This window comes from Stigmatopora nigra, chromosome 3 (assembly GCF_051989575.1).
Source record: "Stigmatopora nigra isolate UIUO_SnigA chromosome 3, RoL_Snig_1.1, whole genome shotgun sequence".
NCBI lineage: Eukaryota > Metazoa > Chordata > Actinopteri > Syngnathiformes > Syngnathidae > Stigmatopora > Stigmatopora nigra.
Genome location: NC_135510.1, coordinates 5,378,606 through 5,405,664, shown reverse-complemented (window position 1 = coordinate 5,405,664; position 27,059 = coordinate 5,378,606). Strand labels below are relative to the sequence as shown.

General features: G+C 40.7%; 1 long non-coding RNA gene across 1 annotated transcript in view; it reads right to left on the bottom strand.

The window, feature by feature from the left end:
- LOC144194158 (uncharacterized) overlaps window positions 1–13,945 on the bottom strand; it is a 58,219-nt gene extending 44,274 nt beyond the window's left edge. The window contains exon 1 of the long non-coding RNA XR_013325846.1: window positions 13,818–13,945. This is a non-coding gene — a long non-coding RNA (uncharacterized LOC144194158). The remainder of the gene's footprint in view (window positions 1–13,817) is intronic.
- Between the last annotated feature and the right edge of the window lie 13,114 nt (window positions 13,946–27,059).

The window sequence follows — 27,059 nt, the reverse complement described above, 5'->3', positions numbered from 1 at the left end:
AAGGACCCAAGGCCTTTCAAGATAGAGTATTTTTAAAAAAAGGAAAAAAATATATATACAATAAGACATGAACTTGTTCCCTTTGAATGGGCAGAACCTTGACATATCCATTCAATTTGTCAGTTTGTGCCTCCAATTTAAAGCTGCAATATCATCCTACAGTGCTACAAATTTTAGATGCGCCTCAATTTAATTAAATGGAATGAAATTAAAATTAAGATACATTTCTTCCGCCTAACTGAATGTCAAAATTGTGGCTCTTTCCAGTCCCAGTTCAGCTACGTAACCTCAGCAGAGAAGAGTACAAAATATGGCCTGTACTTAAAACAACCCAGAAATTGTGAACCTTCCAAATTCAGCTCTTTATCATGCCACGGTGACCTAAAACCAAACACTCGCAGAAACCCAAGTCCATAAAATATTAGAAAATATCTAACGACACATTTTTTTAAGCAAAAACTTTCTGTGATCACTGTGCGAGAAGCATGTGTTTTCAGTGAAAGTGCTCACATTTTTGTTTGATCGACCGTAAATCTTCGTATTGCGATTAAGATATCTCACACCAGAAAGATTAGTTGATAATTGTTATATCTGAAGAGCAATACACAAAAAGGAAACTAGTGTTGGTGCCTGGGGGTCCTGACCAACTACCTGGCTGGAGCCAGACGGAATGAAAAGGAGGAATTTATACAATCAGAAGAGAACAAAGGTTAGAGAATCGGATGAGGGCACCAGGGATGCATGAGTTGTGCTGCATAAGGTAAAAGAGAGAAGAAACAAATGGATGGTGTAGGGGGAGGGCAGAGTGGGAGGGTGGGCTACCTGACAGAAGAATCAGGCCTGAAACGTTACCCAGCCTGCATTGTTCACCGATATCCTCCACAAGTCAGCCAAGAAGAAAATTGCCAATCCGGGGATCAAATATTCTCCCAAGCAAGAGACTTACCCTGTGACCACCCCACCATCCCCACCCTCAGTTGGCCCATGATCAACCACAGTCCCTTCTTCTCATTGGTCTACCACCTCCAGAGCAGAGGTGAAATCTGAAACACTACAATCCCCAAAACACTAAATCTCAAAAGCCTACCCTGCCCATGCCCCTTATCGCACAAAAGGGCCTCCAAAGCACAGAAAGGTGCATTAAATGCCCATGTGCGCTACAACACGTTGAGAAGAAGCAGGTCTGTGAATGAGGGAGGTGGGCTATGAACCGGGATGGAGACCAGAACAGTGAATGTGGGAGGAAAATGCCAAAAGAGGAGAAGAGATGTAAAAGGGGGGGACATTTATTTAGGACAGAGTAAGTAGTAAGTGAGCATTACCTTTTTTTCCGAGAGTGGAACATAAATGTGTTTGGATATAAAGCCTTGTTATTTTTTTCATCTGACCAATAGACATTAAATCTGGGCATCAGAAAACGGTTTGTTGCCACAAAGTGGACAGTGCAAATCATTCAGGATGTGATGTTGCTGAATCAAAAGATAAGTATACAAAGTAAACTGACATTCAGAGAACTTGACCAACCAACAAGCCGCACTGTTTACATGAACTAAATGGAATTGATTCAACATGACGGATACCAAAAGAATACCAAGAACACAAAAATAAATTACTAGTAGTATAGTAAACAGCGATTTAACCACATATAAAATCTGTCTTCTTGCATCCCATTGAAAGAACTGCCACAAGAAAACAGGAATGTAATGACCCCCAAAAAGGTGGCGAAATCTGAATGAGTGAAACCTGGGATTAAGCTCCCACCCCTTAGAAAGGCTTAGCTAGGTTTTGGACTTTCACTGTGGTAGAAGCTAGGAGGCTACATGATCCCTTTGCATTGCTCACATACTTAACCTGCTTGCAGGACTTTCCACCCTAAGGGCTCTTTGTCAGGACTTGCAAATGATTTTTCAGTGATACAAATAACGTCCGAATGCTTTGAATAGTTTACAGATGGAAGAGATACGGAATGAATGAATGTTTTTATGAATGAAAGAGAATGCGCCCTCAGCATTACCAGCACGGTCTCGGTTGCTTGGTCCTTTGGTCCACAGCCAGGACACTTCAACTTTCTCTGCAGACACGTCAACACTTATTGTTGATGGCCAACAGGCCCGTATGTTGAAAAGTGACGCTCGAGCGCTTTCTTGTCACACCTTAATGCAAACGCAGAGTGTGAACAGGCCTCTAATGGTACATAAAAGTACAAATATGGTTGACTAAACTCATCAGAGATAGAATAAGACCAGTCCAAGATAAATAACCAATGATAAATATTCTCGGGGGATTTGCATATTTAAGAAGCAACTGAATTGGTGGTCATTTCCAATTGTCAAAAAATCTGATTCATGTCTTTGTTTTTTATGTCATTGTGATTCTATAATTATCATTTGTAAAGTTTAAATAGTGGAACAAAGAGACAATCATTTTCAATCAATTTAACTTTGTCTCATTGTTTTTTCTTTATTATATATGTATTTATGAAAAATCAAATCGCTTTGTTTTCATACCCCATTGAATTGTATTATTGGTTTGCTTCTATAGCCTATCAAATCATACCCCTTTTCGTAGTGGATCATAATGGAACAGTTATGGCTTCCAATAGCCTTTGCATCAAATCGCAACAAAACTTGACCACATACTGGTGGAACAAGATGGTGATCGACATGCCCTAAGGCTAAGCACTGGCAAGCTGTTCTACCCCCCTGATAATTACTACCACTACTCAAAAATATTTTCAAATCAATAAAATGGATCAATCCCAGAAGTGATTATTGGACAGAATCATGTCTGATGATCCTTCTCAGGAAAGAAAAGTCAGCATCCAGTTGTTTGACCCACAAGGTCAATGTGGTTGTAGCCTTAGGGTGTTTTGGACCAGACATACAGAAGACATCTAATCTTACAGCAGGCCCAGAAGACAATATCTCTTTAATGATAGACTATTGGGCAGGCTGTCCAACAACTAGATTAGAGGCTAAGTCACTGTGCAGCAGACCAAAGACAAACAAGAGAGGTGGCCGGGTGGGACGGGAATAGGTGAGTGACATGGTTCAGCCACTTGTATCCCATGATTAGCTTTTTGTGTCCGGGTCTTCTTGGACCTAATCAAAAGGCCAAGAAAAGTCTAATGGGTAGAAATGATGGCTCCGTAAAAGGGGGAAGGGGGTTAGTGGGTGGGCCACGCAAGGTCTTTGTACTGCCCTTTCCTCACCCCACTAATTAGCTGACATCGAAGGCGGAGAATGGCACGGGAGGGATAAAATGGAGGAAGGGAAGGCTGCCCAGAGGACGAGAAACAGGAGAACAGAGGTGAAGAATGGAGGCAAGAGATGAAGAACAACTGTGCAAGTCTAAGTGGGTGGGGCGTGCTATTGCTGCACGCTACATACAGCAAACATGACACAAGAAGATGCAGCGAGATGGAAAGTGACACACGGTCAGAGGCATCTCAACATAACGAAACAAATGCTTAGTGGAGCTGGGATGAACGCCCTGGGGTGTTCAATTTAAGTCTCACTGTCGCATACACAATAGCCTAAATTATGAATGCACCTGAAACCACCACGGAATCATCCCACTTGTTCACACACACTGTGTGAGGTGAATGGGTTTAAGATGATGTTGAAAGGTTTCATTTGTATTGCTTAAACAGAAGCCATCTTGTTAAGAAAGGAAAAAATAGTTAAAATGATCATATTAATACAGATATTATCCGTAAGTCACATACAATGTAGAAATTGGTGAACAGTTGTTAACAGTTAAGTGTTCAGCCTTTACGGTAAGACTCAGTTTGACTCTTGTGCTCTGAAGAACTCTTATTAATCGTTTCTAACAATAAATCGAAGCCATGCGATGACCATGAACTGCCCAGGCGGCAAACAAAGAAGAAGAAAGAGTCCTTGGAATCCAGTAAACACTGTCCATCTTGGCTACCTTTTATTTGAAAGGTGTGACAAACAAAGGCAGACCTGCATTGTAAACAAGTGAGCTCATGGGTGTCTCGAGTTGCAAAGCGACGGTTGAATTTGTCCAGGAAAAAAACAAAAAATGGAGCAGCGGGAAACAAAAATGCTCTTTGACACAGAATAAACCATTAGTGGTCACCAGGGGAGCTGCACAGCCAGGTCACATGCTAGTGCCAGACCAGTAGACACGTTGAGGCTTGGGAGGCTTGGGAGGCTTGGGAGGCTCAGAGTCTGGCGTGGCAATGAAATTTACCTTGTGACTTGACTTTTAACCTTTACCACCTACACGGTCTGGTGTGGTATCATTCCAAACCAGCACGTTTCGTTGGTTCTTGTATGACATTGAAAACATAGAGGAACTTTTAGAGTTAAAATTGTTGAATTGAGCAGTGGTGCTGAGACAAGAAAGGGTTTTGTCTACTTTGGAAATGTCAGACTAGGAATGTACTTGATCGGATAATCCAGAAAAAAAACAAATGCAATTCAAAGTGGCTCCATGATGTCCAACACAATCAAGAGAGAACGTACAGTGTCTTGCTGCTATAAACCTAACAATTTAAAAGCCATTAAAAGCAACGACAAGTCAACGGCAGTGAAGATTCTTCTGCAGTTGAATCAATAATAAATAGGAGAAATATCGTCTTGGTTTGTAACAGTGACAGCAGCCGGTTTATTGACTGAAGTGGATATGTGATCTGAGTGCTCGGCAGGGGAATGCCTCGCCCTTTGACCCCACCCCCAGCCCTGAGGCATGGCCCTTATGCCCATTGGCAGATGTGACTTACTGGAGCAGACTTTCCTGTAGGGTGACAGCTTGTTAGCCACTCCCTCCCCTTTTTTTTATGACACAGGACCTTTCTTGCAGTCTTGACTAAGAGAGGGCAAGCATAGTACTGTATTTGGTATTTTAATGTTGACGGCAATAAACCTCAAATTGGTCAGAATGATTTCATAGGGACAGATTATGAGTCGCCCTATATTTGAGGGGGGTAGATCTGAGATCATTAATTGTTTATTACAAATTTTTGTAGCATGTAATATTGACTTATTTAATTTACTGTTAGACACCCAATCATGTAGTGTTTTTTTGCCTAGTTGTGGTTTGGGCAGCATGGGATCGATTTCCACTCGGTGGCAGTGTGATTGTAAGACTGAATGGTTGGTTGCCTGTCGACTGGCATGAGCTCCAGCACCCCGTGGCCGTCATTTTTGTTTCTTGTTAAAACTAGGTGGCTTTTTAGGGGAAAATATAGGGCATGCCTTCAAAATATGACACTGCACTTTGTTTTCTTGTATAAAAGAACACGATTCTTGTGATCCAATGAAACTGTCACCCTGAGTGCTGTACTACGAATCGACGCATTGTGAAAGAGCTTGCAATAAGCAGGACAGAGATCATTGAAACACGCCTCCTCTACTGTCGCCGACCCGCCCCTTCACTAACACTCAACATTTCAGTCCCCGGAGAGCCTCATTAACGGTCCACATGTTCTCCGCCCTCTTCAATGATTGACGCCATCTAGGACCCATCCACTACGCCCAGTGCATCAATGATGTGTCATGGAAAACACTTGGTATTGAATACCAAAAAAAGGCAAATAACTATAAAGCAAACTTATCAGACAGAGGTGGGACTGATTCAAAAATTATAATCTCCTTGATATAAAATACAAAATTGGACCATCATTGAATGGGGAGGACGTAGATGAATGCCCATCAATGATGGCCAAAGCACGTTTCCAACTTTCTGGAAACAGTTTCAATGGGACAGATTTAATTTTCCACGAAAGGTCAATCAAGGTATTTTTGTCTGGGTTTGCATGGAAGAACTTGACCTCACAACACATAAAACAACTTTAGTATGAACTGGAAAGTTCGTACCGTACATCCAAAATACATGTGCAATGGGTCATTTTTATTAGCATCATAAAATGTGAGAATGACAAACTGCCAAGATAGCTGCGCTCAAGCGAGCCATTGCACGGCATCTAAGTGGAAGGAAAACAGTGAGCGCTTATGTTGGGGCTGCGGGCCAACAATTAAATAAACTCGAACACAGGAACACACACTGAGGCAGATGAAATGAAAGTTGAAGGCCGCGTCTGCAGAGGCGAGACAAGACAAGTCATAAAAATGGGAGGCGTTAATACAAATGAAGGAGGTGGAGTGCAAAAGGTGTAGTGCACATTTTAAACAATAGGTGTAAGTAAAATTCTATTCCAGGAACTTTTAATACATCATAGTGAAAAGGGTGCAAGACTAAATATAAGAATACAAATATATTTCACATCTTAGTAGAGAGAGGTGTCACTTGTTCTCAGTATTAGGGCTGGTGCAGATAAGAAAACAGATGGGACAGGGCAGGTCAGAGGGCCATGCTATGGCTGACAGCTTTGTTTATTTGGCCCGTCTCTGATATCCTGCTTCCACCTCCCTCCCCTTTCCACGCACACTCCTCACGCCCGACCTGGAAGTGACCACGCGGGGTGGATCAAGGCCGCGTTTCACCCAAGAGTCAACACTACCTGGCCTACTCGCCACTCAGTCCAACTGAAAACACATGGGGCAAGTGTGGGCTTATTACTCCGCTTTGACAAGAACAACAATTGGTAAATTTGTTCAAGCTCGGTTGGGGGGCGTTAAAATACTGTAGGTTGGAATGTCAGCCAGAATAAACAGAGCAGACCTCGACAAATAGATCAGATAAACGTGATGGAAAGTCCTTCGATGAAGCCAATGAGGATGCTATGTGTATGACTGAGATTATGTCATACATCATATGTGGGTTAGACTCCCAACCTTGCGGCTATTTGTGAGGTCTGAGGTGGGCTCGAAATGATAACCCCATGTAGACAGCAGCAGATAAAAATGATCACTAGGATCCCAAAAACACCCAAATAGGAAGATATAGTAAAAACATTTTAGATTGTGGAGGATTTTACCCATTTACTAAAATGACAGCTATATAAAACAAAGAAAAACAAAAATAGAAAGCTGAAGGATTTGACAAGAAAAACGAATTCATCATATGCATATGCGTCAGAAAGTGAAAGCAGGTTTATCAATATTTTTTCAATAAAACCTGGCATGGGAAGACCTCAGAGTCTCCCCAGAAGTGCTAAGTACATAAACTGAAACTACTATCCACAGATGGATAGATTATAAATGTATTCAACTATTTTAAATACAGATTCTAGTAAAGCCAAGTTGCGTACTTCTGCCTGTATGGATACAATAACTATTTAAGTGTACAGCCACTCCCTGGTCTGTAATAAAGATACATTGATTTTCCCACCAACTCTTGTGCAAACAAATGGACACAATTAACACCATTTTACAGTTTTAGACTAAAATCAACTTCGGATTGGACCCAATGCAACAACCGTCTAGACTAGTGGAATGACATCGCCCATTTGATGGAGTGGTTACAGTACAAGAGAATGAACACTCTTTCAAATGGCCTGTTGCGGACAATTTGTAATTGCCTCTGCCTCTAAACACACCAGGGAGAATGAAAAACAAAGCGGCGCCTAAACACAACCAAAACATCTGCGGGGCATTGGAGCTACCCAGCACACACACACATTTAAGCCAAGCAGATGGTTTGTCTCTACCATCGCCCTTACACACACATACACCAGAATCACGCTGCAGAGCTGCCAAGCTGTCAGGGAAGGGGGTGGTAGTAAAAATGCAGGGTTGAAATATTGTAGAAAAAAAAAATCACACATGAACATCCGTGGTTTACGTATATGTGCTGCATGACTGGGAGTGTATGCGTGTGTGCGTCTGGACTTTTTCTATGTCTGTCTCCCAGCCTCACTCAGTGGGAAGCAGACTTGTTGAGACAGCGAGGGCCGACTCCTGTTTAGACTGAGCCGGCGCCAGTCGTCCCCTCGCGTCGCCCTCAGCGGCAACAGGTGAAATGCTTCAGTCGGCCATCATCGCACTCCCCGCTGACAACACCGTGACACGCCGCAGTCAATTCATCATTCCTGTCACGACCTAAAAACTACTACTAACGTCTAGTGTTAAGGAATTTGCTTTCTTCTCGCCTTTCATTGATAAAAGGATGTGCATTTTCGGGGATCGTTTCTGGAATTGTTATTTATCACACAAATGTACAAACAGTAAGAATATTCATCAAAAGGGAATTTTCATTTAAATCTATATAGTTCTTTAAATGCCTGTATTTAAAAAACAGAATTCAAATTGTCTATAATCTGGCCTTTTGTTATTTTATCATTATCTTCATATAGCTATGTATTTATTCTTTTAATGTATTAATTGAGTTAAAAAAGTAATTACAGTGGACATATAGCGTCAACAATGAGGAATTTTGATTTAAACAATTTTTCACTAACAAACGGACTGCTTCACAAATGACATTTTGCTAAAATCAAGAGATGAAAAACGAAAGTTTGGCCTTCAATGACTGCCCAAGATTTGTATTCCTTTACTGAACAGCCAGACAAAACGAACATTCAAATGTTTGTCGTTTTTTTAAACTTTCCAAAGTCACCTAGTAGAGAATTAGAGGTTAAATGTGTTACTCTATTGCTGTCTTCTATCAGACCTAGTTTCTTTAATAATACATTGTGTATGAAGCAGTAATATTGCTTCTATGTGCTGCATAACACACACATGTTAGTTTAAATTCTAATCAGACCCCTAAATCCTATTTTCAACTTTTTGTAATTATCTTTTCTTATTTTAAACTGCCTTCTCAAGTGAGACAAAAAATCTATACTTGGCGCAATATAAACCATTGACTCCTATGGCCTGAATCAACAGTTTTTTTTATCATCCTCCATTTTTTCCTGTGTGAACTTATGATTGAATCTGCAGATATAATATCTCAAGCGTTGTACAATAATTTGCCCCCTGTGAAGGTGAATATTACACTATTCCCCCACGACAGCTTTACAATCTTCAAGGTTAAATGAGGACCAATTGCAAAGCAATATATTACCTCTAGGCCATTCCCAGTTAAATTGGCTGATGGTTATAAATATTAGTAATCATTTGAGGGAAAAACACAAGGCTTCTGAGCTCAACTAATGATCAATGAATCAAAACTGTCCCTCCGTTCACCCCCGTGTGGGATTTGACGCACACAAGGCTTATCATAAAACGAGATCACTGTGGAATTTGCTATTTATTGCTGCTTACCGAGCACTGACAGGGGACATCTGTTTAAAACGCATGGCGAGGGCATGAAAGCAGGAAAGCAATCCTTGCAATGGTTGGCAACCTCGGCCAGTCAAGAGAAATGTTACATTTTTTTCCCAATTGAAATGAATAGCTGCAGCAGCCAAAACAGAAACCAAGGGCGACGCAAAAGGGAAACCATGTTACGGTGAATGAGGACAAAATATCATGTTACTAGAAATAAAAAGGCCACAAATAAATCTTGAATTCTTTAACCTTTGATATCAGAGATAAAGATTTAAGAGTTCACTGTTTGACTTCACAAGTATACCTCGGTTTTTCTCTAGTATTTAATGCCAGCTAACAGTAAAATGTTTTTTTTTGTTTCAACAAGGCACTACAAATCAAAACCACAATAATATCGAAAAGCTTATGGGATAGCATTCCAAACCAGGGTGAGTGTTACAAAAGTCAGTTTCTGAATGAGTACTGTGCTTATTTAACACGTTATTGGAGACAAGACTATGATTTTTGGAAATCAAGACTTGCAAGACCAGCCCTAAAAATCTACTTTTAAAATCACGATAAAATTATATTATATATCCTATAGCAATCTCAACGTTCTTTCACTTTTGCAACTCATGTATATATAATAATAGAAAAAGGCTATTCAGATGGTGGCAGATTATAGATTTCAAATTTAAATAACATACAGCACACAAAGACAAATGTTGATTTAAATACTAAAATATAGTCTCACGATCAACAACACTATGCAGTTATACGAGACTGCCAAGCCATACAAATGTCTAAAAAGGTAAAAACGTGTACGTAAATGTTCATATAAATTCACTATTTAAATAGATGCATATGCTCAAATCTTCAGTCATTACATCCAAACTAAAATGTCCACCAAGACCAGCTTCTTTCCCCTTTTGCAGCACTTATTCATAGCTTGTAAAAGCCTCTTCCATTTAACAGTAAGCCTGAGGCAGTGAGTGACAGCCAACAGAATGGACCTTATGTTGTCACGTTCTCAGCCTAAAGGGAGGCCTGGCACAGCACTCAGGAAGAAGGGAGGAGGTCTGGGCATGTGCCACAAACCGACTAACTGGACCGCAGTTTCAAATATCCGTGGAAAGTGTTGCAGTCGCCTGCAGGCAACGTGGTACAGGCGACTGCTCTTTTGTGTTCCAAGTGAATGAAGATTTGATCACCATTTGACCAAAGAGCATCTCACCCTCGTGAGAACATTGTCCAGATGTTGTTTGATCCGATCTAGTGTTTCCAGTCAAGAAAAACACGCTGTACAATGCGAAAACTACTTGACCTCATATTGAATAGGAGAGGCCAGAAGTGAATGTGATCCAGTTAAACACAATGTAATGATTGACAGCACAGAGGAACATACAAGTATGTATGTGCATATATCTTTGGAAAGACTTTTGTCATGGGGCCTGCTCTGATGAAACTGGCTTGAAACTTTTCATTGTGTACTTTGGCACAACCTGATGACCTGTAACAAATTGCAACAGAGGGTCGTGGGGGTGTTGGAGCCTAACCCAGCCAACTATGGGAAGTAGGGGGAGGGGGGGATCATGAATAGGTAGCAAGCCAATCCCAGGCCACAACAAGCATTTACACAAACTAATCTCTCCTGATCTTTACACATGATGGGCCGAATAATACGCCCAAAAGAATAATATGGAGATGTTCTAAATAAGAAAGTATGTGGACAACTAGAAGAGGAATCAGAACGGAAATGAGTTTTTTTTGGGTGCTCATAGAACAAAAACTCACAAATTCAGAACAAGACAATCATGTGATCGATTATACCTTGAATAATATAAATTAATAGATGGATATAATCTCTTGGCATCTTCTGAACTTGTTTCTAGTTGCTTCCGAACGACGGGATTAATCAACAAAAGTCAACAACTGCTCTAGTAAACTGATTTCATTTACATTCTAACATGTGTTATACTTTTCTTCTTTATTTCTTTTAACCAATTTACACCATCTTCTGAAAGTGTTAGCAACCATGTAAACCTGTCCCATATGGCCTCAGTCTAAGACAACCATGAACTTGAACTTACTATCATTGAACTTTACTGGTTGTTTAACCATGAAAGCAAAGTGACAGCACAGAAATGGTACTAGTTAAACACTAAAAAGCATTTTGTGAAGAAAAAAAACGAAGGAAAGAAAAAAATCAAAGCGCAAAAGAGAAAAAGAAAATACTGCAATTGATACCTCAATCCATTGTCTAGCCCCCATGTGCAACTACCTTTACCGATCCCCAAAAATCCCCCACAATTAGAGCTTTGAAGGGATCCAAAGCCGGCCTATCACGTTCAGGTATGCAAGCGAGAAAAGCGACATTGAGCGATGGCGAAGTGTTGACAGTGAGTGGCAGGTGGAGCGACTGTTTCACAGTTCACTTGAAGATTCATTAAGCATTTTTAGACAGGCGTTTTTGCAACGCCGTTGGCCATGGCAATGGTCACGCAACACTGAGCCCCAGGGATATTGTAATGTTCTTACACAAATCGCCCCGAACCAAACGATATCCCGTGTGCAGCCTGCCAGTGACAAATGACACTTCCTTCCATCCACTCTTGCGCCGCTTTCCCTACAGAAACTGTTTCTCAACTTTGTTTTGCGTGTCTCTCCTTCCTGCTGCTGTTGTGACAGGCCTCTAAATTGATTAAGCCTCGCCCCAGGATCTGACACTACAGCGTGTTGCCTTCTATTTGTTGATTACTATTGATTTTCTTTGATACTTCATTTAAAAATCAATGGCAGGGGCACAAGAAAAATAGGTGCAGTTTACACGTACTTCAACATACTAGCGCGTGGTAGAGAAGGCCGCGCTTTTGGCAGTCGCCATGATGGTGGCAGCCAATTAGGTGGAAAGCTCTTAACAGGTGAAAGAGAGAGGCCTCGGATCGATGACGTGCTTTCTTCTCCAATCACAGAAAGTGGCCATAAATTACAGCGCATCTGTTTTGTTTCCAAGGCAGCCATTGAGCGTGCCCGCAACTTTTTTTTATCACTTATTTCTTGGTGTACCTTCTTATGTCCAAGACTCCTTCTTGGAAGCTATCTTCCATCATTACATGACACACAAGAGGACAAGTGTCAAATATCAGTGCTGATATACTGTGATATATGCTTGGGAAATTTGACCTGTCTCTATAAATGTAAATTTACAATGGAGCTGTTTGTCTATTTGCTCCGAGTTAGACCTGGATCCAAACACAAGACACTCTAACTGTATTGGGGTCATATGGACATAAATATATTTTATACGCAATTTGACCTTTCGTCAACATGCTAACTGCCTTTTCGGAGAAAATGTCCACACGATGAAGAAGTACCGTAAGTGGGAAATTTGCCTTGTGTGATGTCACAATATGCTATTTTAGCACCTTCAAAATGTCCATGACTTTTTTTGGGGTTATACACTAGGGTGTACCCCATAGTCGCTGTAGTTATCTGTAATTGGCTCCAGCACCCCGTGACAATCATGAGGATAAGCAGAACGGAAGATGAATGAATGTTATTGTTCCATTTTGGGAAAAAAATGTCTTATTTGTTGGTTTGGCATGATTAGCTTAATTATATTATGGCTTGATTTATTTATTTTTTATAAGTGGCTATTTTGGGGGATTGGGGACCATTATATGTTGTACTTCAGTTTTTGAAATAATAGTATTTAAGAGGGGTTGGACTTTCTTACAAGTGGGAAAATTAATCAGTGAAAATGAAAAATGGTAATGTGCCTATTGAGCATATTTATTCTACATCACGGCGCCAAAAGCGCTTTAGCAAAGCCTCACATTTCCATGATCGCATACATATTCAAACGCCAGTGGGCGGTGCTGCTGCTATGCAAGGCACATTTTAGAGTTCAGGGATTTCCCCTTTGCACTTTGATTAAAGACAAACAGTATTTGAATTGCTGTCCTCTTTAGTCACGCAGCCACGTTAATTTAATATATACATACATAGTTAAGGGCAGAATAATTTGTTTGCACTTGTATACAAATACAAGGCGTACATTTGTACTTCCTAAACCCAAGTTTTTCTATAAGGTATTGATGATAGTTGAGATATATTATCTTAATTTCAGTATAGTAAATTGTAATTCATGTGTTCATTGGATTAAAAAAAAGTGGGGCAAATCATTATTAGCTGCAGACCAGAAGTGATATTACATCATGTGGTTCATGACTATGGAAGGCCTCGAAGTCTATAGAGTTTGAATGGTGGCAAATCTTGAAAGACTTTGACATTCCTCAACATTTTTTATCTCAATCTGAGAAACAAATTTAGGTCAAGCAGTTCACCGGAAGGGATTGTGTTCAACCTTGAAAGCTCCACTGTACTACTACTTATCATTCAACCTTCTCATATAACCATCTCTATAGCAACAAGTAGGATAACCTGTAAAACCTACCTTTGTCCAGACCACCATTACATTTGACATTACATATTCCACTCTAAAAATTGTAATATCTGACTTGATCACAATAACATGTTGCATTCGACATTTTCCTTTCCTCATTCACACTAATCTTTTCCTCTTTCTTCCCCACTTTCCCTCCATCACCCCCTTTAGCCCAAAGTCAAGCATGCAGAACAGAGCAGGCAGGTCGTCTGCAGCAGACCCGAACGCTCTGTTCTCAGAGTACTCACCTTTCACCCGGCGTGAATGTGACGCGGCATCACTCGGGCCCCCTCGAGCTCCGCGGAGACCAGAACACAACACCCGCCACACAAGCGAGCTGGCCCTGTGCGAGGAGGAGATCCAGTGGTCTGCTGAAAGACACAAGGTGGCATAAAGAAAATCAGTCAAGCACAAACAAACCAGTGACATCGTAGAAGAGACACAGAGATGACACTGAAGTTAGAAGCGGAGGAATTTAGGCGCCGTCTTACGTAAGGAAGCCAGCAGCTTTTGTGCGTAAGCCCAAAGCTGATTGGGTGTTCCATTGTAACACAATCTAACTGCTTTATAGTGATCAAAGAACCTTTCGCTCTCCTTTGTGGAAGTTTCTCAGGTGTTTTTAAAGTTTGAAGTTTATAATAAAGTACTATTGTGCCGATAGCGATACAGGTCTCGGAAGGAGGGCATTATTAAAGTATCGGATAGTTTTAAGAAATAACGACGTACTCCGAGATTTCTTTTACAACTGTTGGTGGCCCTTCCCAAGATGGCCGCCAATTACGAAGACAGTCAAAGGTGAAAAATAGGCAAAAGAATATACTTAGACGAGGAAATGGTTTGATGAGTGTTGGCCAATGTGCTTATTTAGCAGTCGTACTTTTGATAAATGGGCATATACTTTAGTGTGAAATTTCATTTCTATGCAGTTTCCTAAATTCGTTTTCCGGTTTTGACCCGTGAGCTAATGGTGAGGCACAGTTTAAGTTATGAGCACTACCTAGTGTTGAAACGGTGAAGTGCAACATAATGTAGGCAGAAGTCAAGCTTCTTGTCTGGGACATATTCAATCATATTTTAATCATTGGTGCAGGCCAATAAACACTGGTCAGTAGACCCCAGTTGGCACGCAGCCTTTAGTTTGGACACCATTGCGCTGGGCAAACGGACAGAATGCAACTGCAAACAAAGGTCTTTGCCCTCTGCAGGTGTTTGTAAAAATGTCATCGCTCTCAGTTAAACTTTATCTGGTGTTCAAATAAGATTGCACCTCCACCACAGCTGACCAAACCTAATTTGGACGAGATCCATGTTACACATCTTTTTTTTTAGATCCACCACCGCTATTGCAACTTTCTACATAATATTTCAACCATTCAATTTGTAAATGCCGCGCGAATGCAAGCTACTGACCGGTCTGCTCGCGTTCATCCAGTGGTAGCGACCTTGCCCCCACCCACCTACCCACCCACCAACCCACCTCCCTCCAGCAAAAGTGACAGATGCTCAGTAATCTGTGTGAAAGGCGATCCGCCACTTAGCGGGATTGTTTCTGTTACACCTCTAAAAGAAGCGGACGGTGGGCTCGGCAACGCGGCCAACCCCTGTAACTGCTGTCCTGGGACCTCAGGTGGACACAGAGGGTGATGGGACACCACGCGTGGAAAAGGAAGAAGAGATGGAAGAGAGCATTCACACCTCGGAGTCATAAAACAGTAGCGAGCCGCCTCCCTATAGAAGGTATTGTCTTAAAACAGATGGCTGACATATTGACAAGGGGTGGCGAAATGATATGGTTGCCAAGTGTTTTAAAAGTGTGAAGACCCTCCAACATATGGGAGCCTGATTAGTTCGGGCTAATGAATAAGTTGTCAGGTGCTGTCAAACAGCTGCCCTATTGGGAAACGATTGTCGGATCAATTGATTAATTTTATACCTTATGTTATCCTGAAATGAGCATATACACAGTGGAAAGAAATCACGTTAGCTTTGTGTCAACTTTTGCCTTTTTTTGAATTGTTAATTAAGATAAACATCTGGCTGAAATAAAAAACAAAATATTCCCCTAAATATACCTTTTCAGGGGCAGGAGTCACTCACCAGTGGACAATTATTCAAAAGTTAAAGTAAGAATGTGACTATTTATGGTCATTAAAAGTAAAAATTATTCAACTATGACCTTTTTAATGAATCATTGTTGTTGTATATTTTATCTAATTAAAAATAATTGTATAATTTAATAGAATGTTAACAAAAACTGAATTAATAAAAATAAAATACAATTATTATGGCCCCAAATTATATTCAAAAGTACTTTTTTCATAGTACTTAACTCAAATTCAAGTTAAATGAGTGCCCTGTAAGGATAAAAAAAAATACTATTAGACCTATGCTGAAAAAGAAATAAAATGTGTTCCTCTAATATCAATTGTAAGATTCAATATATCCAGGGAAGTGGTAAAACATTGGTTTGATGAAGCAAAGCCACCAACACACAGTACATACAGTTGTTGCTTTCGATTGGGATCAAGATAGCGTTCTGTTTTCATCCACATAGCCCAGCTAGTGTAACACAAGACACATTTTCCTTTCTCCCTTCCACCTATGGCGGCAGTAAAATCCTCTGTATCATAACACCCAAATGTGTCAAAATGGTATGTAAAACCACGGCCTGCCTTTTATGCAGCACAATAGCCACCCTGGATGGGTTTCCTCCCAGTGTGAAATGACAGATTCCCCCTGCTTTCATGGCGAGTGGTCGCCCGGCTCACTGCTCCCCTTCAAAAGGCAGCGACTCCGTGTCACCTGTGTGGAACGTGAAGACGCGTGAAATCTCCAGTTTCACGGCGCGCCTCCTTTCATGCTTATGATTGCTTTGTTTCCTGGACAGATTTCCATAAGGGACGGCAAAGGTGGGGACCCCGGCTTTATAAATGAGTTGCTGCTTTGTCAACACACACAAGTGTGGTTATCTCAGGCAGTAGCAGAAAGATTGATGGGGTGAGATCATAATCAGCATAGTGACATCTACACACTGTAGTTATGGAGGAATGTATTATGTTACACCAAGGCTGTTCTATCATTGACATTTGAGTAATTGCCTCATTGTCTAACTTCTGGTGTCTCACTAAAAGGGCCAATTTTTACTTGGTAGCTAGATTTTCTTCATCTTTTGTTACCATAATTAGCAGCTTTTTAAAATGTATTGAATCTAATTAAAATACAAGTCATTGTCATAGGACCATTATTGATTTTATTTGAAAACTTGCAGGGACTCATTTAATTTGACATCCAGTCCATTTACCTACTTGAATATTAATTGAAACATTGTTGTTAATTGGAGAAAAATAAAAAAATAAAAAATCTTAACCTCATAAAGACCTGGCATCCAAAAACTAGGTAAAAATTACATTATAGGTCATGTAAATCACACATCTATTCCAATGTTAAAATTTGTCCTAAATGACCCAGAATGTGATGTTTTTAGATGTCAGAGATCTTTATCAAAGTTAAGTTTTTTAGTTTTTTGTTTTTCAAATTAACAGAAATCGTCACTTACCTAAAAACTACCCTATATCTATCAGCTTTTACTTCTATAAATCGGTGGTTCTGTATGAGCAGATGAAATTCCTTCAAATTCGTTCATTTTATCCAGATTTTCCTACAGCATCACAAGGCCTCGAGAGTTAATTTCCTATTGTTGCCATAAACAGAACAAACTAATTCAAAAAAGACAGGATAAGCATAGGTGAAAGCATCCGCAAACTTTTCCTCCACTCGGACGGACATTGAGACAGACGCACTGTGCAATGAGTGAAAGCTTGGGGGTCACAAGGGAGGAATGAGGGGGCTTAGATCACAGGGTCCCATTCCTTCTGCAGCCTTTTCAATTAAGCCCCAGCACACTGGCAACAATTTATGAACGTGACCTTCCAACTCTCCGGCTCCTGCTCTGAGCCCTGGAAGACCTCTTACAGCCCAAAACTACATCAAACCAATCCCCCCAACTCCCCTCACTTTGACTTTTTGACCCACCCATCTTGACAATACAAATCGAGTGTCACCGGCATGCAAAAAGCATGCACGTATTATGTATGAACTCATACAAGCGCAAACAGACGCAGTGGGGTCAGTGGTTATTCTTTAGCACTGGCTCAAAGGTGAGTAATAAAAAAATCCAATACAGTAAATGCACAGGGTCAGTCACATATCAATATATAATACAGAAAGGAGACCAATGACACGCCATAAGCCAATGGAGAGCGATTGAATTCTCTGTTTCTCGCTATCTGAGGATGCATCAATCTGCGTCTGTTGATAATTGAATTAAGAACAAGACGTGATTAACAAGTTCTTCAAACAAGACGGAATGGCCCGCAATCTGACGCCCCGGGACCTTGGCGGCCAAAAGTATTTGTGACGTCTCCACAGTTCAAGCCAGCCGTCTTCATTTTAATTAAAAATCTTTCACGGCTACAAGAGTTATGGAAGGCGCCGCCGTGCAGGCCTTTGGCAGCCCCGGAGCGAAATGGCAAACGATGTGTAAGCAACGGCTACGACCGTCGGCTGTGGCGGAAGATGCCATTTGCCCAAAAAAGCTGACCAATGCCTGCGACTTTATTGAAACTATGAAATTTGATATGCTATAAAATGAGCAGACGGGCTGTCATTATCAAAGCTCATTGCATTACCAGTAACTTTACTGCTGAGCTGCTCGACTTTGCCAAGTTTGACTTTTATAGGACCTAAAATGCAAAAAACTAATAAGCTGAATTTATTTGATTGAGGGTTTTTTTTTTTGCATTTGACAACATTTCTGTATGAATAAAAGGTTTGCTTATGTAGTTCTTTCCAAATATTGACATCCAACGGGATCAAAACAATCTAAAAAAATTGGTTGTCATTGTTGGTGTTACAAACTGGACTCCAATTGGAATATGGTAAAAAATATCAGGCAATAAGATACTAACTTGAAGAACTAGATAATCCAGGAGGCGCTACTTTTCTAAATTATACCTCTGGAATGGCACTTACCTGATAATGGTGGTGTCACAAAATACAGAACAGTATTTATTCTTAATACTATTTTACTAATTGGGCACCTAGGGCACCATGATAATAAACTTGGCAAATCCTGGTCAAATTCACATCATACATTTATGATCATCTACTCTCACAATGCAGACATAATGTAATAACACTCTAAAATGTTATTAATCTCCAAATTAGTTAAGAACTGATCTCATTTCTTATTATGTCATGTCTATGCGTGATACATTTAACATGTGAAATTGTGTATTTGCAAAATCTGACACGCCGCAATGACTATGTAGTGGAAGAGGCAATATTTGCAAATCATATTTAGTTTTTGAGACAACAGTCTGACCTGGCTATAAGTCTGTGACCAATTACACCCTTTTTCTCTGCAGATGACATCACTGAGCAAGACAAAAGAGATTTAACATCTCAAATGCATACCTTACACACAGGCATAAAAAAAGTGTCATTTTTTAGTGTAGCTTTTAACCATGCAAAACAACTGTTCCAGTGTCAGCCAAATGGGAATTTGTCATGTTCACTCAAATCCACCCCAAGCAGGAATCCCCTAAACCAGACATGTCCAAAGTCCGGCCCGCGGGCCAATTAAGGCCCGTGGACAAATTTTTACCGGCCCGTGGCCTCTATCATGAAATCAATAATACACGGCCCGCCAGCACTGTTGACCACAGTATAAAATACATGAGTTGAATAAATTCTTAAATCTCAGTTCATTATTTTTTTGTGATGGTCAAAATCACAGTTTGAATATGCAGTGATTGTTTTGTTTTCAGCACTGTTCCTACAGTGAGCATATAATAGTGAATAATATGTGATGTTTCACATGAACTTAGATATCCTTGAAAGTTTTCTTAATTTTTTGTGGTTTGTGATTTCGGTAAAAACCTAAATGTAAAAAAAAAAGTAAAAGTAAAAGTATGCCATTTGTAATTAAAAAAAAAATCCCAAAAGGTTAATTATTTAATGTTAATAGATCAAAGAATGTCAGGCTAAATAGTCGGCCCGCACACATTTTCACCTTACCAAATCTGGCCCTCTTTGCAAAAAGTTTGGACACCCCTGCCCTAAACCTTCTCTCTGTTAATTATGACAACATTCACAGAATAATTTTCAAGCTGTAGTGGCCATACAGTTTGAAATTAAACCAATTATGTAACCAGCATTACAGACCACACTCTGGTTCCACTGTAGTAGTTTCCGCTAAAAATCCGAGATTATTTTCCTGACTTGTTCCCAGCAACAACTGCATTTGGATCAAACCCAAGCTGGACTCACAACATGGTCTAGCGTGGTCATGACCCGGGAATCCAAGTGATGAGAGGAAGTAATGAATTAGAGTGGAGCCTTGGGGACATAAGAGATTAGGCAACAGCGAGGAAGAAGAGAGTCTGCGAAGCCAAGGGTCAGGCATATACCAGCGACTATCGTTCAGGCAAGCTCAGCATGTTTATTCAGCGATACGATTTGCTTACTGTACAGAGACATAAAGAAGAAATGGAGAGCTTTATTGCAAAACCAATAAGCTGTCCACTTACAAATGTTGCTTGTCCCAAGAAGACGCAATAACTCACAACTTAGTCAATGTGGGTCCGCAAGATTTTGTACAAAAAAAAATTCCAACACATCAACAAGAGCTGCCTCTAGAGGTGACTGTGTAGTTCCCTTCAAAAAGTGTTCTCTCGCCAAAGCACCTTCATTGTGCGTGCAGCACATACCCAGAACTCAATACCAATTAACATACGTCTCTGAACCTCTTCGCCATTCATCTTAAAGCCTAGCTATTAGATGAACAAAATTGCGATCACAACGCTGTCTAAAATAGTGCTACGTGTGTCTAGTAAGTGTCACTGTTTATCATAACCTACACAAGGTACTGAAGATGGAAATCAGCCCCCAAAGTGTCGCATGGGTCCTGAAGCTTAACAATAGACAGGTAAGAGTTCCCCTATTATAAGGGTTTCTAGAGTCCGGTAGGAAACCGGACTACCTAGAGAAAATCCACGCAGACATGGGGAGAACACTTAAACAAATTGGGTTTTAAATCCCAAACAATGATTTCTACAAATGACCTATCTTATCGGCTTGCCCTCAGATAAATCAGTTCTTATAATGCTCAATCTTCAAAGATGTCAAGCTTCCAGGAATCTTAGCCGCAGACTCTGATCAGAGAGACAAACAGAGTTCTGACTCACGCTCAGTCAATAACAAAAGAGCGTCATCAACAGTCTACTTTCTTACACGGTCTTAGTCATACTGTGGAACATTAGTCCGAACAACCACATCACATAGTCATAAATAACAATTTTGGCAATTGAGTAAACCTCTGAAGGGTGGCATGATTGTTGTGATGTCAATTGTTTCAACAACGACCATAATTGACCAATATAAAATAGGGCTCTATGAAAAATCCAAGTTAAAAAACAAGTTCTGGAACCAATCAATTTCTCAAGTAGAGGGTACCACTGTATACTGTACTTCCTCAGAGTGAGGAAAGCATCTTCCATTTTACGCAATTACTTAAGAGCTCAAATAATGCTGCTTTCCTCAAAAGGAAGCAGAGGGTCTGGTACTAACCCAATCTGTACACATGGTTTGTTTGCCAGCCTTTTGTTCTCCTGTAGCAATTTTTCAAAAATATCAGTCTAGAAGGTGGACATCCACATCACAAGCGACGTGACCCCTCTGGGAAGCTCCGGCTAATGTCAATTAAACAGAGTGGCTCAGTGCCTGTGACCCCGACATGATCTCTGGTGTCGGCTGTGGGCCAAGGTCATGCCACCTTGTTAACAAGATTTGAGCTTTCTCCATTGCATCTCTTTGCCTCGCTCGTCTTATCCAAGCAGACGATATTTCACTGTCAGGTGTTTTTTAAACCATACATTCTTCCCTCTTCCCCCTATAATTACTTTTGTCTGCCCATCTCCCTCCTCTGTGTCCAGGGTAGCTTTAATCAACAAAATGCCCAGTGACATTCATTCTATCACCCATTCCATTTTACTCGCTAGGATGTTTTTTGATTTGTAGTCCCGTGTCTCTCCCTGATACTTGTAAACGTCAATCCATATATCATCCAGGCCACTTCATCTTGTCTTGAATGTATTCAGATTCTCATTTAAATATGCGTATGCCAAAATGCAATATATTTAACTATATATCAAACGCTCCCAACCACATATTATTATGTAAACCGACAATGTTTACATGAAATGCATTTTGATGGATTAAATTACTGCTGACCTTTTTAGGATGGAAATCGCATTATTGCAAATAAAACTACAATTCTTTATGATTGCCATGCCTACAAAGCTCTAGACACATTTCAGAAATTGATTAGCATGATTTTAAGCAGATTAATTTAAGCTCAATTCGGCACTTTGCTATTTTACTACTATCATATGACATGGAAATATTACAATTTGAAGAATTTAGGAAAACAAGTGACTCTTTTACGAAAATATATTTTATCAATAACTATTGTATAGCTATTCGAAATAATCTGAATGACAATTTTATTTGAAAAAGGAGAGAACATTGTGAAGAAGCGCTTTAACTAGCTGTCAATTAGTAAAGAAAAAACGTCAACAATTTAGTTTCCTTACTCAGTACATTTCAACTTTGCAATCGAACCAAAACCCTCAAAAAATCCTACTGAAAATAACTACATTTGACCTTGGACAAGGTCAATACCTGCAGACACTGATCCACCAGTCATTGATTTTCACCAGATATACCTCTACCCCAAGTTAAGTAATGCTTAGGTCATCACTTAAACCCAGTATAATCATTATTCCGCTCAATAAAGACATTTTTAATATAAAAGGTGGAGGGGGAAACCACATTTTCCAATAAAGCTGCAACCCGACAAACATTCCAGCATATACCAAATACACGTGGGATCACTGACACATTTTGCATAAAATATACGCACAAGCAGAAGAAGCGCTCCATTTTTGACAGACTAAACAAATACTGTATACATATTGAGCCTATATGATGTTTTGTAAGTGGGCATAAATAAGTATAGTAGTTGTCTTATGGGGAAGGATCACCATCGGGAGCTGTGCAGGTCTCACACACATGATGTGATTATCTGCTTCACTGACCTCGCTCTCTTGACTGTAACGCATTAGCAACCTGGTTATTTCTGCCTGGCAGAGCTGCCACTGGAACCTCTCAACGTCAGTGTGTATGCGTGCATCAATAATTGTGAAAATGTCTGGATGTTATTTCACTTTGGGCATCCTTTGTGATCGGAAGAGTACACTGAGTGTAAGATAACCAAAATCTAGATATGTATTATGATATTAAGTAGAATTTTGGTCAAAAAATGCATAAAAGCCACTGAAAAAGAACTTACAAAAATGTCCTTCCATGCCCATCTTATCATGCAAATATTAGTGATTGACTGGTATAGGTTTTTCCAGGACCGATACCGATTATAACTTGTTAAAGGAGTCCAATAACCGATATTTGGGACCGACATCCATACCAATATATGTCAACATGCCAAATATCGGCCCCCGATCACTAAACAAAGATATTGGTGAAGCCCTTGACATTGTCTTGACCAAGTCATGTTCCAACTACTTACCAATCACGTGACTATGCAAAAATGTAGTATTAGTTCAAACAGATTGCACAACTATCGCCATCAAGAGCAGCCAATTACTTAATTCTGTAGAAAATGAATGTATGAATGAAACTTTCCATTTTTTTTTGTATGGCTGTGGAACTTAGCTCTCGGTATACTATTGGTCTCCTAGATTCATGAAGTTAGTGCCGCCCTAAAAACAAAAAAAGAAGGCCAACATGGTTCTCAATGGCTTCAAGCCCAGCCACCTTCCACATGAGCCAGCTTGCTGTTGAATGAGCTCTGTGTGAGCCTCTCTCACCAATTATCCGCCACTCAAGCGACTGGATGGCCTTTGCTTCACCGCTCTTCCAACGTTCCCCATGCCAATATGCCCGTCAGCATCGTTGCACCCTGTGCTGCTTTCATTCTAGGATTTATGGCACCGCCCCTCTGAAAATGTTTGAGCTACAAGTCTGCTGCACGATTGCCAAAATGCCTGTTGCCTAAGGTGAACAAACACACACTTGTTTTTTTGTCTGTCGATCTCCTCTAATGCTTTGACGTTTCACTCACATTTTGAGCAGGGTTGCTTCCATTTTTTCCCCCTAGAAATGTTAAAACAAGAACGGACCCCTAATAAATTTTTCCCTTTTGATGCTTTTAGGCAAGATGCTCAAACAGTCCATCATGTAGACTGTGTTGCTTTTATTCAATGTATTTTGAGTTTGTAAAGCTGCTGCATAAGGTGCACTGCATGTTTCCGTGTTTAGAATCATTGATTTAAAACAGCGATGAAGAAAAATGATCAGAATATCCTTTCTCAACATTTCATCTTCTGGTACAACAACAATATATCTAAGACTCTGGAACCTAGCATACATTTAAGAGCAGATGCTAAGAAGTATTTTCCTTCGTTTCGCCCAAGCTTTTTTGACATCTTTTTTTCTAGGTGAAATATTTATGGCATTGGAGCTAGACACCACAGCACATTATGTTTTTGTTTTGAAGCTAGACCACAAACTCAAGGGAGCAGGTCTCTTTTCTAGATGGGCTTTAACTGCTCCCTCACGGGGCTATCAGCACTGAGGTGTCAGTTATGGTTATGTTACCTGTCACAATGCTTTGGATCAGGTCCTCCCTGCAGATCGGGGGTAAGAGATAGGCTGTCTCATCATGCTACTGCCCACCAGGCCTTAGATCATCACTGCTGCAGGAGGAAACCTAAGAGCGACAATAACAGTGGTTTAAAACTGGGGAAGTGGTTTAGTCAGAAGGGACAACAGCTTTGTTCAGGATATTGAAGGTTTAGGTTTTAGAGGAGCTTTGAACCGCTATGACCCTCCTCTTCCCCCCCAAAAATCCTTCTGGCCATCTTGTATGTGTATTTTTCTAGGAGCTATCATATTCATTGACAAACCACTAATTCCCCATTGTTCCGCGTCATTAATGTTTTACTGACCTCAGATATGAGAAATTACATAGAGGGCAGCCAAATTTTCCTGAGTCAGAATTTGAAAATAAATGACATTTTTAACACATTGGCCTAATTCTAAGTAGCTTGGAAAGGTTCCAAATGTGTTTTGGAGGCTTGCTGTCTGAGCTGTTTCAGTTTAGTTTTGAAACGCTTATCCCTATGTTGACAGAGAAGACTGGAGTTGATCCCATGACAACCCCAAATTTTACCCCCCTTCAGACAAGACTATTGCTCTGGTCTGGTTTCTACCATCAGGCTGCGACAGGAGCTAATGAGGAGAAACGGGCTTCCTTCAGCACCATGACTTTTAAAAGGCATTAGACTATGATCTTAACAACAACAGGCAACTTGTGAGGCATTTCAAAATTAATACAATTTTTGCTATGAGATACACCACACTATCGTACTTCAATCATTGGAAGTACTGGTTAAAAAAAAGGTTGTTCTACCTATTTTTACACCCCTTTTAAGTGCATTGGGCCTGGGTGGTACTTATGAGGGAGAATGTTCTTGACAGTAGACCAGTGGTGGGCCTAGACACCAGTTCGGGTGTCAAAGCCCACACTGATCGCAAAGAGTCGCAGCAGGGTCTTTAGATTAGCATCAATCCCTGAAGGCCATTAAAAAGTCATTTGTCTCAATATAAATGGCAGTCAGTCATGCACAGCCCAAATGTTGTCTGCTTTATTTTAACCCTAAAGATTCCTCCCCTGCAAAAAAAATAGGAGACAGGTGATCAGTCACTCAGCCTGTCTGTAAATCTTAAAACTACCCGCAAACAGTACATTCCCATGTACATCCCAATGATAGCCAATCAAGAGTTTGAGACGGACAGACAGAGCCGAGGGTGAGAGTGACGTCTCAGCAGTTAGAAGAAGAAGAAAAGGGGATAAGGAGAAAGACAAAGGGATGGCGAGAGTATCAGAGAGCGGGCGGGTTGGAGCGTGCTGGACGGGCCCCAGCGGAGTCATCGATCCAGGCTGGTCTTACATCAGAGACAGGAAACCTGAGCTGCATGCTTCATCACCTTCCCAGTGGAGTCCTTGCTCTCTCTCTCTCTTGCTATATCTCTCTTTCTATCCCTCTTTCCTTCATCCCTCGCAGTGACCGTCTTCTTCCATCTTCACCCTCCCAATGTTTCTCTGCTGCTCTCCAGGATCTGTCAGCTGCTACTACAAGCTGCTGTCAATTCATCATCCGTGGCTATTCGGGCCGAAGACCGCCTGCACCGCTGTGCTAAGTGCACACTGCCATCCATTCACAACCACTCATTCATTATGCTGCCTGTAGATGTGTGCAGGGTTGTGGCTTTCTTTGCGCATACATCAGTTTGTCTATTATTCACAAGCTGCCCTACTACTGAGAGTCAATGGGGTGGTAGTATGGATGCCACCCCCATGCGACTTGGGGGTAACAAGGTTAGTTTATCGAATTTGTTTAGGCGTCACCGTCTCCTACGGGAGACAGATGAACCCGTCCCCCCCTCCTAGTCTCCCACTTGCTCGACCCTCATCTCGCACCCAACTGAGGATAAAATATACGTATCAAAAATGTTCGGGTTGAGCAGTGTTTGCTTCTAAACATTTCGCTCCAAGACTCCATTGGCGATACACTCTAAGATGCTATCGTTTACAGATTACAATTCGGCCATGCAAACACTGCATTGCTAAAGCAGTGCTTTTCAGTGTCTTCAATTTCACTTGTGGTAAGTGCTTAAAAACGAATTCAGCATTTTTAATGACATTATCAGGATGAATCCATTCTTCAAATAAAGTGAGGCCTAATAATATGAACTACGATGATTACAAATTCATTTATTGGTGATTTTTCTCACCTTGAGAAACCCATATTTAGCTATCAGAAACACTTACACAAAGCAAAAGCTCGGGTATATTGTACAATACCCTTTCACCAGCAATATCTGCAAGGTCATTGCGATCATTTCAAGAGTGCCATGTTAGCAGTATGTCTGATACAAGTCTAGCCAATTTGGTCTCCAGTGGGCCGAAAGTAATTTCTCCGTTTAAATACCCTGGGAAACCCCCATTCGGATCCATTCTTGTCTTCCATGGCGACTCTCAGACCACACACAGACACACTCTCAGCTTTCAGGAGACATGAGCCAAATGAAGAACCCAAACAGGACAAACATGCCCCACACCCTCCCTTTTTATTGATTTGCACTGTTGATATCATAATCTCATATGGACGCTCTTTCTGACTCGCACATACTCGCCATCAGGTCTTCAAATCTAAACGTTTTATAGTCTTAACTGAGACAAATCTTCTAGAATTCCTCGCTTTGTTTTTTCTGTCCTACACATCTTGCATGTCTGCTTTCCAGATCAATACTGGATGGAATTCAGGTGCAAAAAAACCCAAAACAAC